This window comes from Trachypithecus francoisi, unplaced genomic scaffold (assembly GCF_009764315.1).
Source record: "Trachypithecus francoisi isolate TF-2019V2 unplaced genomic scaffold, Tfra_2.0 Lachesis_group20, whole genome shotgun sequence".
In the NCBI taxonomy this organism is placed as follows: Eukaryota; Metazoa; Chordata; class Mammalia; order Primates; family Cercopithecidae; genus Trachypithecus; species Trachypithecus francoisi.
This window is the reverse complement of record NW_022681466.1, coordinates 39714701-39725892: the sequence shown is the minus strand read 5'-3', so window position 1 is coordinate 39725892 and position 11192 is coordinate 39714701.

Here is an 11192-nt window from a genome sequence, read left to right as displayed (position 1 = left end):
ACTGCCGCGGACAGCCCTGGGGGGTGGGGCTTGAGGCACGCGGGGCGGTACTCGCCGCTCCATCCCGCAGCGTTAGGTTTTGTCTCTCGGAACATCAGACTTTTATCTAAAATTTGCAATGAGAAAAGCGAGTGTAATAGAACAGACCATCTCATATATCCCTACACCCTTGCTTCGCAATATAATTTCTCACGACCATGGTCAGTCGCTTAACTTTTCTTGGATCTCGGTTTTCTCATCCCTACATTAGGAGGCTAAAGTAAACCTTAAAGTAGAAAGTTCTAAGGTTTTATCTAGTTGAGAATCTTCGTGGCTTAATCTGTGGGATCTCTGAAAGCTCCTAAGAGAATATATGGAAGCAGCTCAGTCATTTAATAAGCAAAGTGGTTTCTTTGTTTGTTTGTTTTCGTTTTTACTATAATCTACTAAGTTGGTAAAAACAAAAGTTAGAAAGATTTAATTGTGGGTTTTTTTTTTTTTGAGACAGAGCCTCGCTCTGTGGCCCAGGTTGGAGTGTAGTGGCCGGATCTCGGCTCACTGCAAGCTCCGCCTCCCGGGTTCCCGCCATTCTCCTGCCTCAGCCTCCTGAGTAGCTGGGACTACAGGCGCCCGCCACCACGCCAGGATGGTCTCAGTCTCCTGACCTCGTGCTCCGCCTGCCTCGGCCTCCCAAAGTGCTGGGATTACAGGCATGAGCCACCGCGCCTGACCAGAAAGACTGTAGGACTTTCTGAGCATCAAATGAGATGATATGTGAGACAATTTCAATTCTTAAGGGCCTTACACGTTTTATGTGTTATCATTCATACCATGCTGGTCCCTCTGAAATAGCTTAATGTCTTAAAAAAGCTTAGGATCCTTGAAAATGGGAATGAGGTTGTGTTTGGTGTGGGCATATGGTCAACAGCAGCCTGGAAAGCAAACAGGAAAACGGGAAATCTTGGAATGGTTTATCTATTATGTTAGTGGTTCTCGATTTCATTAGTGCCGACATCACTTTATAGATGCTGAATAAATCTCTTTGTTTTAACTGCAATGAAAATCGGGGAAAATATAAACCATTTACAAGCAAAATAAGACAATATCTCAGCTATAATCTGTAATGTAGAGGAGAAACAAATTTTACCTTTTTCTGTTTTTGTAGAGACAGCAGCTATACTACGTAGCCCAGGCTGGTCTCAAACACCTGGGCTCAAGCAGGCCTCTCACCTTGGCCTCATCTCACCTTGGCCTCCTAAAGTGCTGAGATTACAGGTGTGAGCCACTGTGCCCAACCAAGAAACAAATTTTATAATAGCAAAATAATATATATTTCAAAAGATAAAGGCTAAAACATGTCTACAGTGGAAAATACAAGGAAGTAGTTATTTGCTTGCACCCATAAACCATAACTATAAATGTAAAAGCTTCAACTGCAACAGGTGTATTCTCTTGGTTCCTGAAGCATGGTAAGTATTGTTGATGATATTTTCCAAAATGGTGAGCAACAAGCCACTTGGTAAAACTTTTTTTTTAATTTTAATTTTATAGTCCATCAGCTGGGTCTTACAGCTCATGCCTATAATCCTAGCACTTCGGGATGCTGAGGTGGGTGGATTACTTGAGGCCAGTAGTTCAAGACCAGCCTGACCAACATGGCGAAACCCTGTCTCTGCTAAAAATGCAAAAATTAGGCAGTCGTCATGGCATGCGCCTGTAATCCCAGCTACTCAGGAGGCTGAGGCAGGAGAATTGCTTGAACCCAGGAGGTGGAGGTTGCAGTAAGCCAAGATTGTGCCACTGCACTCCAGCCTGGGCGACAGACGAGACCCTGTCTCAAAATAAATAAACAAACAAGCAACCAACCAACCAAACAAACTTTGTAATCCATGACCCGCTGAAATGAAGTTCTGACTACATCAACATATAATCTTCCATTGTTTTCCTCATAGAAGAATTCTTAGAAATTTTAGTTGATATTAAAAGTGAAAGAGAAAGTAGCTTGTCATGTAAAACTGACTTAGAGTCTAGGCCTCAGACACAGAAGAAAGTGTCTGGTAGGTCATTCAAAAGTCTGATGGAATGTGAGACAATATTTTATTGTGTGGGCTTGTTGCATGGTAGGATGTTTAGCATTGCAATCACATGCTGGTGTCTCCCTCTTCCCTCCGTGATTGTGACAACGCAAATTCCCCTACAGGCTTCTAAAACACACTCTAGAGGCTGGTATTGTTGAGACACACTAGGCTAAGATGGCTTTTCACTATATATTCCTTGTGACATTGGTTTGATGAGAGTAGACAATAGAGTCTGGAAGTGTAAATTTATTTTTAATTTAAAAAAAAATCTTTTTTGAGACATAGTCTTGTTCTGTTGCCCAAGCTGGAGTGCAGTGGCGAGACCAGGGCTCACTGCTGCAGTCCTGACCGCCTAAGCTCAAGTGATTCTTCTGCCTCAGCCTCCCAAGTAGCTGAGACTACTCAGCTATCGGTTTTTGTTTGTTTGTTTGTTTGTTTTTTGAGACGGAGTCACGCTCTGTCACCCAGGCTGGAGTACAGTGGTGCAATCTCGGCTCACTGCAACCTCTGCCTTCTGGATTCAAGTGATGCCCCTGCCTCAACCTCCTAAGTAGCTGGGATTACAGGCGTGCACCACCACACCTGATCAATTTTTGTATTTTTAGTAGAGTCTGGGTTTCACCATGTTGGCCAGGCTGGTCTCAAACTCCTGATCTCAAGTGATCCGCCTGCCTTGGTCTTCCAAAGTGCTGGGATTACAGGCTTGAGCCACTGTGCCCGGCCCTCAGCTATTGTTTTATTTATTTATTTATTTATTTATTTATTTTTTTGAGACGGAGTCTCGCTCTGTCGCCCAGGCTGGAGTGCAGTGGCCGGATCTCAGCTCACTGCAAGCTCCGCTTCCTGGGTTTACGCCATTCTCCTGCCTCAGCCTCCCAAGTAGCTGGGACTACAGGCGCCTGCCACCTCGCCCGGCTAGTTTTTTGTATATTTTAGTAGAGACGGGGTTTCACCGTGTTAGTCAGGATGGTCTCGATCTCCTGACCTCGTGATCCGCCCGTCTCGGCCTCCCAAAGTGCTGGGATTACAGGCTTGAGCCACCGCGCCCGGCCACTGTTTTATTTTTTATTTAGTTAGTTATCTATTTTTGGCAGAGATGGAGGAGGTCTCACTGTGTTGCCCAGGCCAGTCTTGAACTCTTGGCCTCAAGCGAGCCTCCTGCCTCTTCCAAAGTGCTAGGATTACAGGCATGAACCACAGCACCGAGCTGGAGGTCTAAATTTAGAGTGAAGAGTTTGAGAAGACAAAAAGTAACAAAGGTGTGATGGAGTAGACAGATTTATGATTTCCTGAACTCAAAAATTAAGGAAAGGGTCTAAGAAGGTGCAAATAAGAGGGGGAGACAAGTAGTTGGCTCCCAAACCGAAATGAAGCCCTTCCTTGCTGAGCTTAGAGGCAAAAGAAAATGAAAGCAAGCTGAGATCCTAAGAAAACAAGAGATTAAAGTTAAATAAAGAAGGAACTCAGAAGTCTGAGCAATAGTCAGAAAAAAATAGGTGAGCGTACTGTATTACAGACAGATACCTTATATGAATTCTTTATTTGGGTGAGTCTGAGATTAAATCTGTGGCTTTCCAAGAAGGAAGTTTGTTTCAGAAGAGAAAAATTGGCAGTGTAGGAAAATCTAAAAGGCAAGGGAGAAATGCTGATGGGGAAGAGGAGTTTATTTAGAATGAATAGGAATATTATGATACTCATTATTAGAAATAATGTGCCCCATGCTATGTTAATTACTATGTCTGGTACTATTTTTTTTTTTTTTTGAGACGGAATCTCCCTCTGTCGCCCAGGCTGGAGTGCAGTGGCGCATGTGATCTCAGCTCACTGCAAGCTCTGCCTCCCGGGTTCACGCCATTCTCCTGCCTCAGCTTCCCGAGTAGCTCGGACTACAGACGCCCGCCACCACGCCTGGCTAATTTTTGTTTTTGTCTTTTTAGTAGAGACAGGGTTTCACCGTGTTAACCAGGATGGTCTCGATCTCCTGACCTCGTGATCCGCCCTCCTCGGCCTCCCAAAGTGCTGGGATTACAGGTGTGAGCCACTGCGCCCGGCCTGGTATTTTTTGTATAGTTGGCATTCCTGGCACATCCATCTTATTGGCTATGCACAAAACTGTCCCAAAGATCCTGCCTTTGGAAAGTGAACATTCTTTTTCTTTTTTGAAACAGAGTCTTGCTCTGTCGCCCAGACTGGAGTGCAGTGGCATGACCTTGGCTCACTGCAGCCACTGCCTCCCGGGCTCAAGTGATTTTCCAGCCGCAGCCTCCCAAGTAGCTGGGACTATAGGTGTGCACCACCATGCCAGCTAATTTTTGTATTTTTTCAGTAGAGATGGGTTTTGCCATGTTGGCCAGGCTGGTCTCAAACTCCTGACCTTAGGTGATCTGCCCACCTCGGCCTCCCAAAGTGCTGGGATTACAGGCCTGAGCCACCACGCCCAGCCATGGAAAGTGAGCGTTCTATAATGGAGAGAAGACAGAAAATAAATATGTAAATATGTGTGTAGGTGGGGCAGGGGGTGTGATAAGCATTTGGGAAATAGTCAGGGAAGGCATCACTAGTGAGCCAAGAAGAGAAGTAAGGGAGCCAGGCTTGCAGGTATCTGGGGTTTGAAGATTCAGGCAGAGGGTGCTGCAGATGAGAGAACTGTGAGATGACAGCAATCAGATCACATCTGGCCTGTTTGAAGAACAAGGAGGTCAGAGTGACAAGAGCAGAATGAGTGAGGGCGAATGTCGTAGGAGATGAGGCTTAGGGCAACTTGGCCATTATAGGGGTTGGTTGTTTTTGGTTTCTACTCTTTTAGAGAAGGAGGTCTTGCTATGTTGCCCAGGCTGGTGTTGAACTCCTGGGCTCAAGCGATCCTTCTGTCTTCATCTTCTAAGTAGCTGGCCTCTTAAGTAGCTGAGATTACAGGCACCAGCTATAGGACTTGGGTTTTCGTTTTTTTGTTTTTGTTTTGAGATGGGGTCTCGCTCTCTCGCCCAGGCTGGAGTGCAGTGGCATAATCACAGCTCATTGCAGCCTCGACCTCCCAGGCTCAAGCGATCCTCCCACCTCAGCCTCCAGAGTAGCTGGGACTAAAGGCGCATTCACGACACCCGGCTAATTTTTTTTGCTTTTTGTAGGGACAGGGTCTCGCTGTGTTGCCCAGGCTGGTCTTGAACTTCTGGACTCAAGTAATCCTCCCACCTAAGGCTCCCAAAGTGTTGGGATTACAAGCGTGAGCCACATCACCTGGCCAGGACTTGGTTTTTAATCCTAGTGAGATGAGAAGCTAATGGGGGTTTTGGGGAAGGGAGTGGCATGAGCTGACTTACATATTAAAACAATCATTCTTGCTGCTGTGTGGTGACTAGATTGGGCAGAAGTTAGGAGACTAGTTGAGAGGTTATTGCAATAATCCAGAAGGAAAATGATGGTGATTTGAACTAAGGTTAAGGTGGTAGGCTGGGCGTGGTGGCTCATGCCTGTAATCCCAGCACTTTAGGAGGCTAAGTCCGGTGGATCATCTGAGGCCAGGAGTTTGAGACCAGCCTGACCAACATGGTGAAACCTCGTCTCTACTAAAAATACAAAATTAGCCAGGCGTGTTGGCACATGCCTGTAATCCCAGCTACTCAGGAGGCTGAGGCAGGAGAATCGCTTGAACCTGGGAGGTGGAGGTGGAGGTGGTAGATTCTGGATATCTATGGAAGATAGAGCCAAGATAGGATTTGCTGATGCATGTGAGAGAAGAGGGGTCAGACATGTCTGTAAGTTCTGTGGCCTGAGCATCTGGAAGGATGGAGTTGCCATTTACCAAAATGGAACAGATTAGGGAGAAGCAAGTCAAGAGGAAAAGAGGAGGAGCTCAGCCGGGCATGGTGGCTCACATCTGTAATCCCAGCACTGTGGGAGACTGAGATGGGTGGATCACTTGAGGTCAGGAGTTCGAGATCAGCCTGGCAACCATGGCGAAACCCCGTCTCTATTAAAAATACAAAAATTAGCCGGGGGCAGTGGCACCCGCCTGTTGTCCCAGCTACTCGGGAGGCTAAGGCAGGAGAATCGCTTGAACCTGGGAGGTGGAGGTTGCAGTGAGCCGAGATTGCGCCACCGCACTCCATCCTGGGCAACAAAGTGAGACTCTGTCTCAAAAATAAATAAATAAATAAATACATTAATTAATTAAAAACAAAAGAGAGAGAGAGAGAAGGACCCGTTTTGGATAAATTTGAGGTGACTTGTCGGATATTCAAGTGACAAGAAGGCAAGCTGGTGTTCAAGTTTCAAGTTAAGGGGTGTCATTTGGGCGCAAGATTTGAATTTGGGCCAGATGCAGCGGTTCATGCCTGTAATCCCAGCTAAGGCAGGAGGATCTCTTGAGGCCAGGAGATCAAGGCCAGCCTGGTCAACATGTCAAGACCCTGTTTCTACAAAATATGTTAAAACTTAGCTGGGTGTGGTATGTCTGTTATCCCAGCTAGTCAGGAGGCTGAGGTGGGAGGATCCTTTGAGCCTAGGAGTTTAAGGCCGCAGTGAGCTATGATCACGCCACTGTCCAGTGTGGCTAATTTTTATATTTTTATTACTAGAGATGGTGTTTCACCGTGTTGACCAGGCTGGTCTCAAACTCCTGAACTCAAGTGATCTGCCTGCCTTGGCCTCCCAAAGTGCTGGGATTATAGGCGTGAGCCACCGCATAGGCCAATTTATTGCTATCTTACTTATTTAAAAAAGAAGCTATACCTTTGGCCATAGAACCCCCAGTTTTTTTTTTTTTTTTTTCTATGTGAAGCAATTTGTAACACATCATTGTCAATTCACTTTTATTTTATGGGCATTTACTGCACAGCTATAAGCAATTCCACATCAAAGACATTCTCTCTGTATTTAACAGAGGCCTGATAGATGGGTGGGTCTACACATAAGAATTGCCTTGGGACTTCCTATGTGTCATTAAGAAAGAATTTAACATTAGCTTAGTAACCAAACAAGATCAAATATACAGGTATTTAAACACAAACACACGCACAAACACTTAGACTTTGTTGGAATTATGCAAGTAATATTTAATAAAACAAAAATTAATTGTAGGCTGGGTGCAGTGGTTCACACCTATAAACCTAGCACTTTGGGAAGCCGAGGTGGGTGGATCGCTTGAGCTCAAAAGTTTCAGACCAGCCTGGATAACATGGCAGAACGCCATCTCTACAAAAGAAATACAAAAATTATGGTGGCATGTGCCTGTAGTCCCGGCTACTTGGGAGGCTGAGGCCGGAAGATCACTTGAACCTGGGAGATGGAGGTTGCAGTCAGTTGATATCGTGCTGCTGGGTGACAGAGCGAGACCCTGTCTCAAAAAAAAAAAAAAAAAAAAAAGCAGGAATAACATTTGATTTTTAAAATGTTATAAAAAAGAGACCATGTTGGCCAGGCATCGTGGCTCATGCCTGTAATTCCAGCACTTTGGGAGGCCAAGGCAGGTGGATCACCTGAGGTCAGGAGTTCCCGACCAGCCTGACCAACATGGTGAAACCCGGTCTCTACTAAAAATACAAAAAGCCGGGCATGGTGGCAGGTGCCTGTAATCCCAGCTACTCAGGAGGCTGAGGCAGGAGAATCGCATGAACCTGGGAGGCGTAGGTTTCAGTGAGCTGAGATTGAACCATTGCACTCCAGCCTGGGTGACAGAGCGAGACTCCAGCTCAAAAAAAACAAAACAAAACAGAGGCATGTCAAAAGCACATAGGAGTCAACCAGAAAGAGCTCCCAACGGCCAATGCTGGAACTGTCTGAGCAAAATAAATAACATAATATTGATTATGTTATTGATTATAACTTGAAGTATAAAATAAATAAGCATGAATCCACGCAGATATATATATATATTTTTATATTTGAATAAATAAATATATAGAGAGAAGGGACAAATCTTTTTTTTTTTTTTGAGACAGAGTCTTGTTCTGTCACCCAGGCTGGAGTGCAGTGGCATGATCTCGGCTCACTACAACTTCTGCCTCCCATATTCAAGCAGTTCTGCCTTAGCCTCCCAAGTAGCTGGGACTGCAGGCGCAAGCCACCACGCCCAGCTACTTTTTGTATTTTTAGTAGAGACGGGGTTTCACCATATTGGCGAGGGTTGTCTCGAACTTCTGATCTCAAGTGATTCGCCCACCTTGGCCTCCCAAAGTGTTGGGATTACAGGCGTGAGCCACCATGCCCGGTTCGTTTTTTAATCGTCAGAAATACCTGTTAGTACACTTTACTTTCAGAGGCTGTTTACAGAGGTGGGTCAATACCTTATTAGTTTTTTCACACAAACAGGGAGGATTAAAGAGATCATCAGAATACCTCGAAGATAATAGGTTGAAATGATCTTCTTAAATGATCTTGGTGTGCCTGTCACAGACATGCACATACTCATACTCGTTTCCTCTTTGTCTTATCATTCCTCTCTGGTAACTTTACTGTTTTGTTCCTTTTTGCCTTTTGTGCCCCACCCCCGTTAAAAAAATGTGATGATCAGCCACAGCAGATTGTACATTGTTAACGGAACATCATGACTGTCCATGATGATGATAGCAACAGCTTCAAGGTTTTTTGTAAGTAGATATTGCACCTCATTGTTTGAGAAGAAACAAAGATAAAATTCTTGCCAGACACTTGCTGAGGACAGGACTTGAAACCACCGCGCTTGGCCAGCAGATGGCGCGCCCCGCCCTCAGTGTGCATGACTTATGAATGAATATGCCCTCCCTATGCTCTGCACCCCGCCCCTCCCGCCTCTGCTAGCCTCTCCAGCTCACTGCTATCAGAACCACTGTCTGAAGCACAGATTGCCAAGGCCTGGCTTTAAAATGGTGTCATGGGAATTGAGCTGGGGAGAGGGATTCTCTGTGAAGGCAATGGGTTGAACAGCAGAAGGGTTGAGATAGAAAGGTGGCTGGGGAGGAGGCGCTTTTGCAGCCAATGGACTCATCTCATTTGGCTGGAGTTGGGCTGGGAAGGGTAATGGACTAATGTGGGGAAGGTAGATCCAGAGCCTCGAAACTCCTACGAAGGCATTTTGACTTGCTCAGTAGGCCATAGAGAAGCCCTAAAAGGTTTTTATATATTTTTTAATGTTAGAGACAGGGTTTCAGCATGTTTCCCAGGCTGGTCTTGAACTCCTGGGCTCATGCCATCGGCCCGCCTCGGCCTTCCAAAGCGCTGGGATTACAGGAGTGAGCCACCGAGCCCAGCCGGGAATTGCTAAAAGGTTTTGAAGGTGGCAGGATGAGAGCTGTACTTGCACAAGATTAATATGACCAGGTCTGCGGATGCACTGAATGAAAACGAGAATCCAATGGAGAAGTCACCTTACAACAGGAGGGGTGGGCTGGGCATGGTGGCTCACACCTGTAATCCCAGCACTTTGGGAGGCCGGGGCTGTCACCTGAGCTCAGGGGTTTGAGACCAGCCTGACCAACATGGTGAAACCCCATCTCTACTAAAAATACAAAATTAGCCAGGGGTGGTGGTGGGCGCCTGTAATCCCAGCTGCTCCAGAGACTGAGGCAGGAGACTTGCTTGAACTCGGGAGGTGGAGGTTGCGGTGAGCCGAGATCATGCCATTGCACTCCAGCCTGGGGAACAAGAGCGAAACTGTCACAAACCAACAACAAAAAGAGGGGTGATGGAAGAAGCATATACGTGACAATTTACAGTTCGGAAAATTCAGAGAAGTAGCTTCTCAACCTTGTCACCCATCAGTAGAATACTTCCTTCCAGAATCAGTGTCAGGAAATGTCCAGGAAACCAGGAACCGAGCCTACACATCCCGATGTCCTATGTGAATGCGTATGTGGGGCTAGCCAATCCCTTGCCTTCCTGCCTCTAGGAAGATTATTAGGTCTTCCATTTGTTTTCAAGTAAGAAGCAAAAAAAAAAAAAAAAAAAAAAGACAGCTTGAGTTTCTTTCCATATCACAGCCTTCCAATGTGTTATTATTCAACACTGCAGTGTCAGATTTAGATTTTCCACCTCGAGGAATTTGGTTTAGCTTTAATTAGTTGCTGTGAATATTTCTGAGCCAACTCTGGAAAGCATTTATCTGGAAAATAGTTTCCACTAAAATATAAGCTGGATATAGGGTATCATTTTCCTAGGAGGGTTTGTATCAGTTAACACAGTTATACATTCTCTCCAGTCCTCTGGATGACTTTTGCCACAAGCCCATCATTGCCATATTGGTTAATTACTTATTAATCACAATTCAAAATACTATATTGAGGCATCTGCATCGCCATCTAAGTTCTAGCCTCAGGACTTCAGAGCGTGAAGATTTTTCGGAGAAAATATAACGCTTACAGGTTATTCTCATACAGGCAACTGATGCATTTTTCATCCGGCAACTTTTCATAAAAACAAGCTGAAAAATACCAGACAAATGAAAAACAGACTTCAGCAGTTCCATGCTGCTTCCTGAGTAACTGAAGAATGTGCTTCTTGTGGTTAAAATGAGGGATCTGTTTAATATGGATGAAATAGCAACACTCCAGGCATTTTCATTGACATTTCACTGTGACTTTTTGAACTTAGGAGTGCGGATACGAAAACCTACTCTTTCTTTCTGCTGTGCGGAGCCTGCACAATCTGCAGAAAGATTGCAGAGCCGGGCCAGGCGAGGTAACAGGCTACGTGGGGTTCATGTTCTCTCTGGTTGTTCCCTCCCCGTTTGTACTTCATTTCCATTCACACGGCTGTACTTCCCAGTTTTCCAGGATCTCTCCTCTGAAACCAGGCAAGGGTTTGTTCCCAAATCCCACCCATTGCCTCTCCAGCCCTGGACTTGCTTACTGGACCACACATAGGTGGTGGGCATTGGTGACTTGTCCCTAGGGTCAGGGGATCAGAAACTGCCCAGAGGGGCTGGATGGAGCTCGGCGGCACTCAGGGCACAATGGAGAGCGGATTCAAACGGCAAAGGAGCCGAGGGAAGCCCCTCTGCCCGAGCCTCCCTAGCGCCGGCCGGGCTCCGCTGCGGAGCAGCCCCGCCGTCTGGCAGAGACATGCTGTTTTGTTTAAATCCTCCACATTCTTTGCCATTTCCCCATTGGCCGGATGGGGCTACCCTCCCCGCCGCGGCCGCTGCTGATGTCAGCCTTGCTC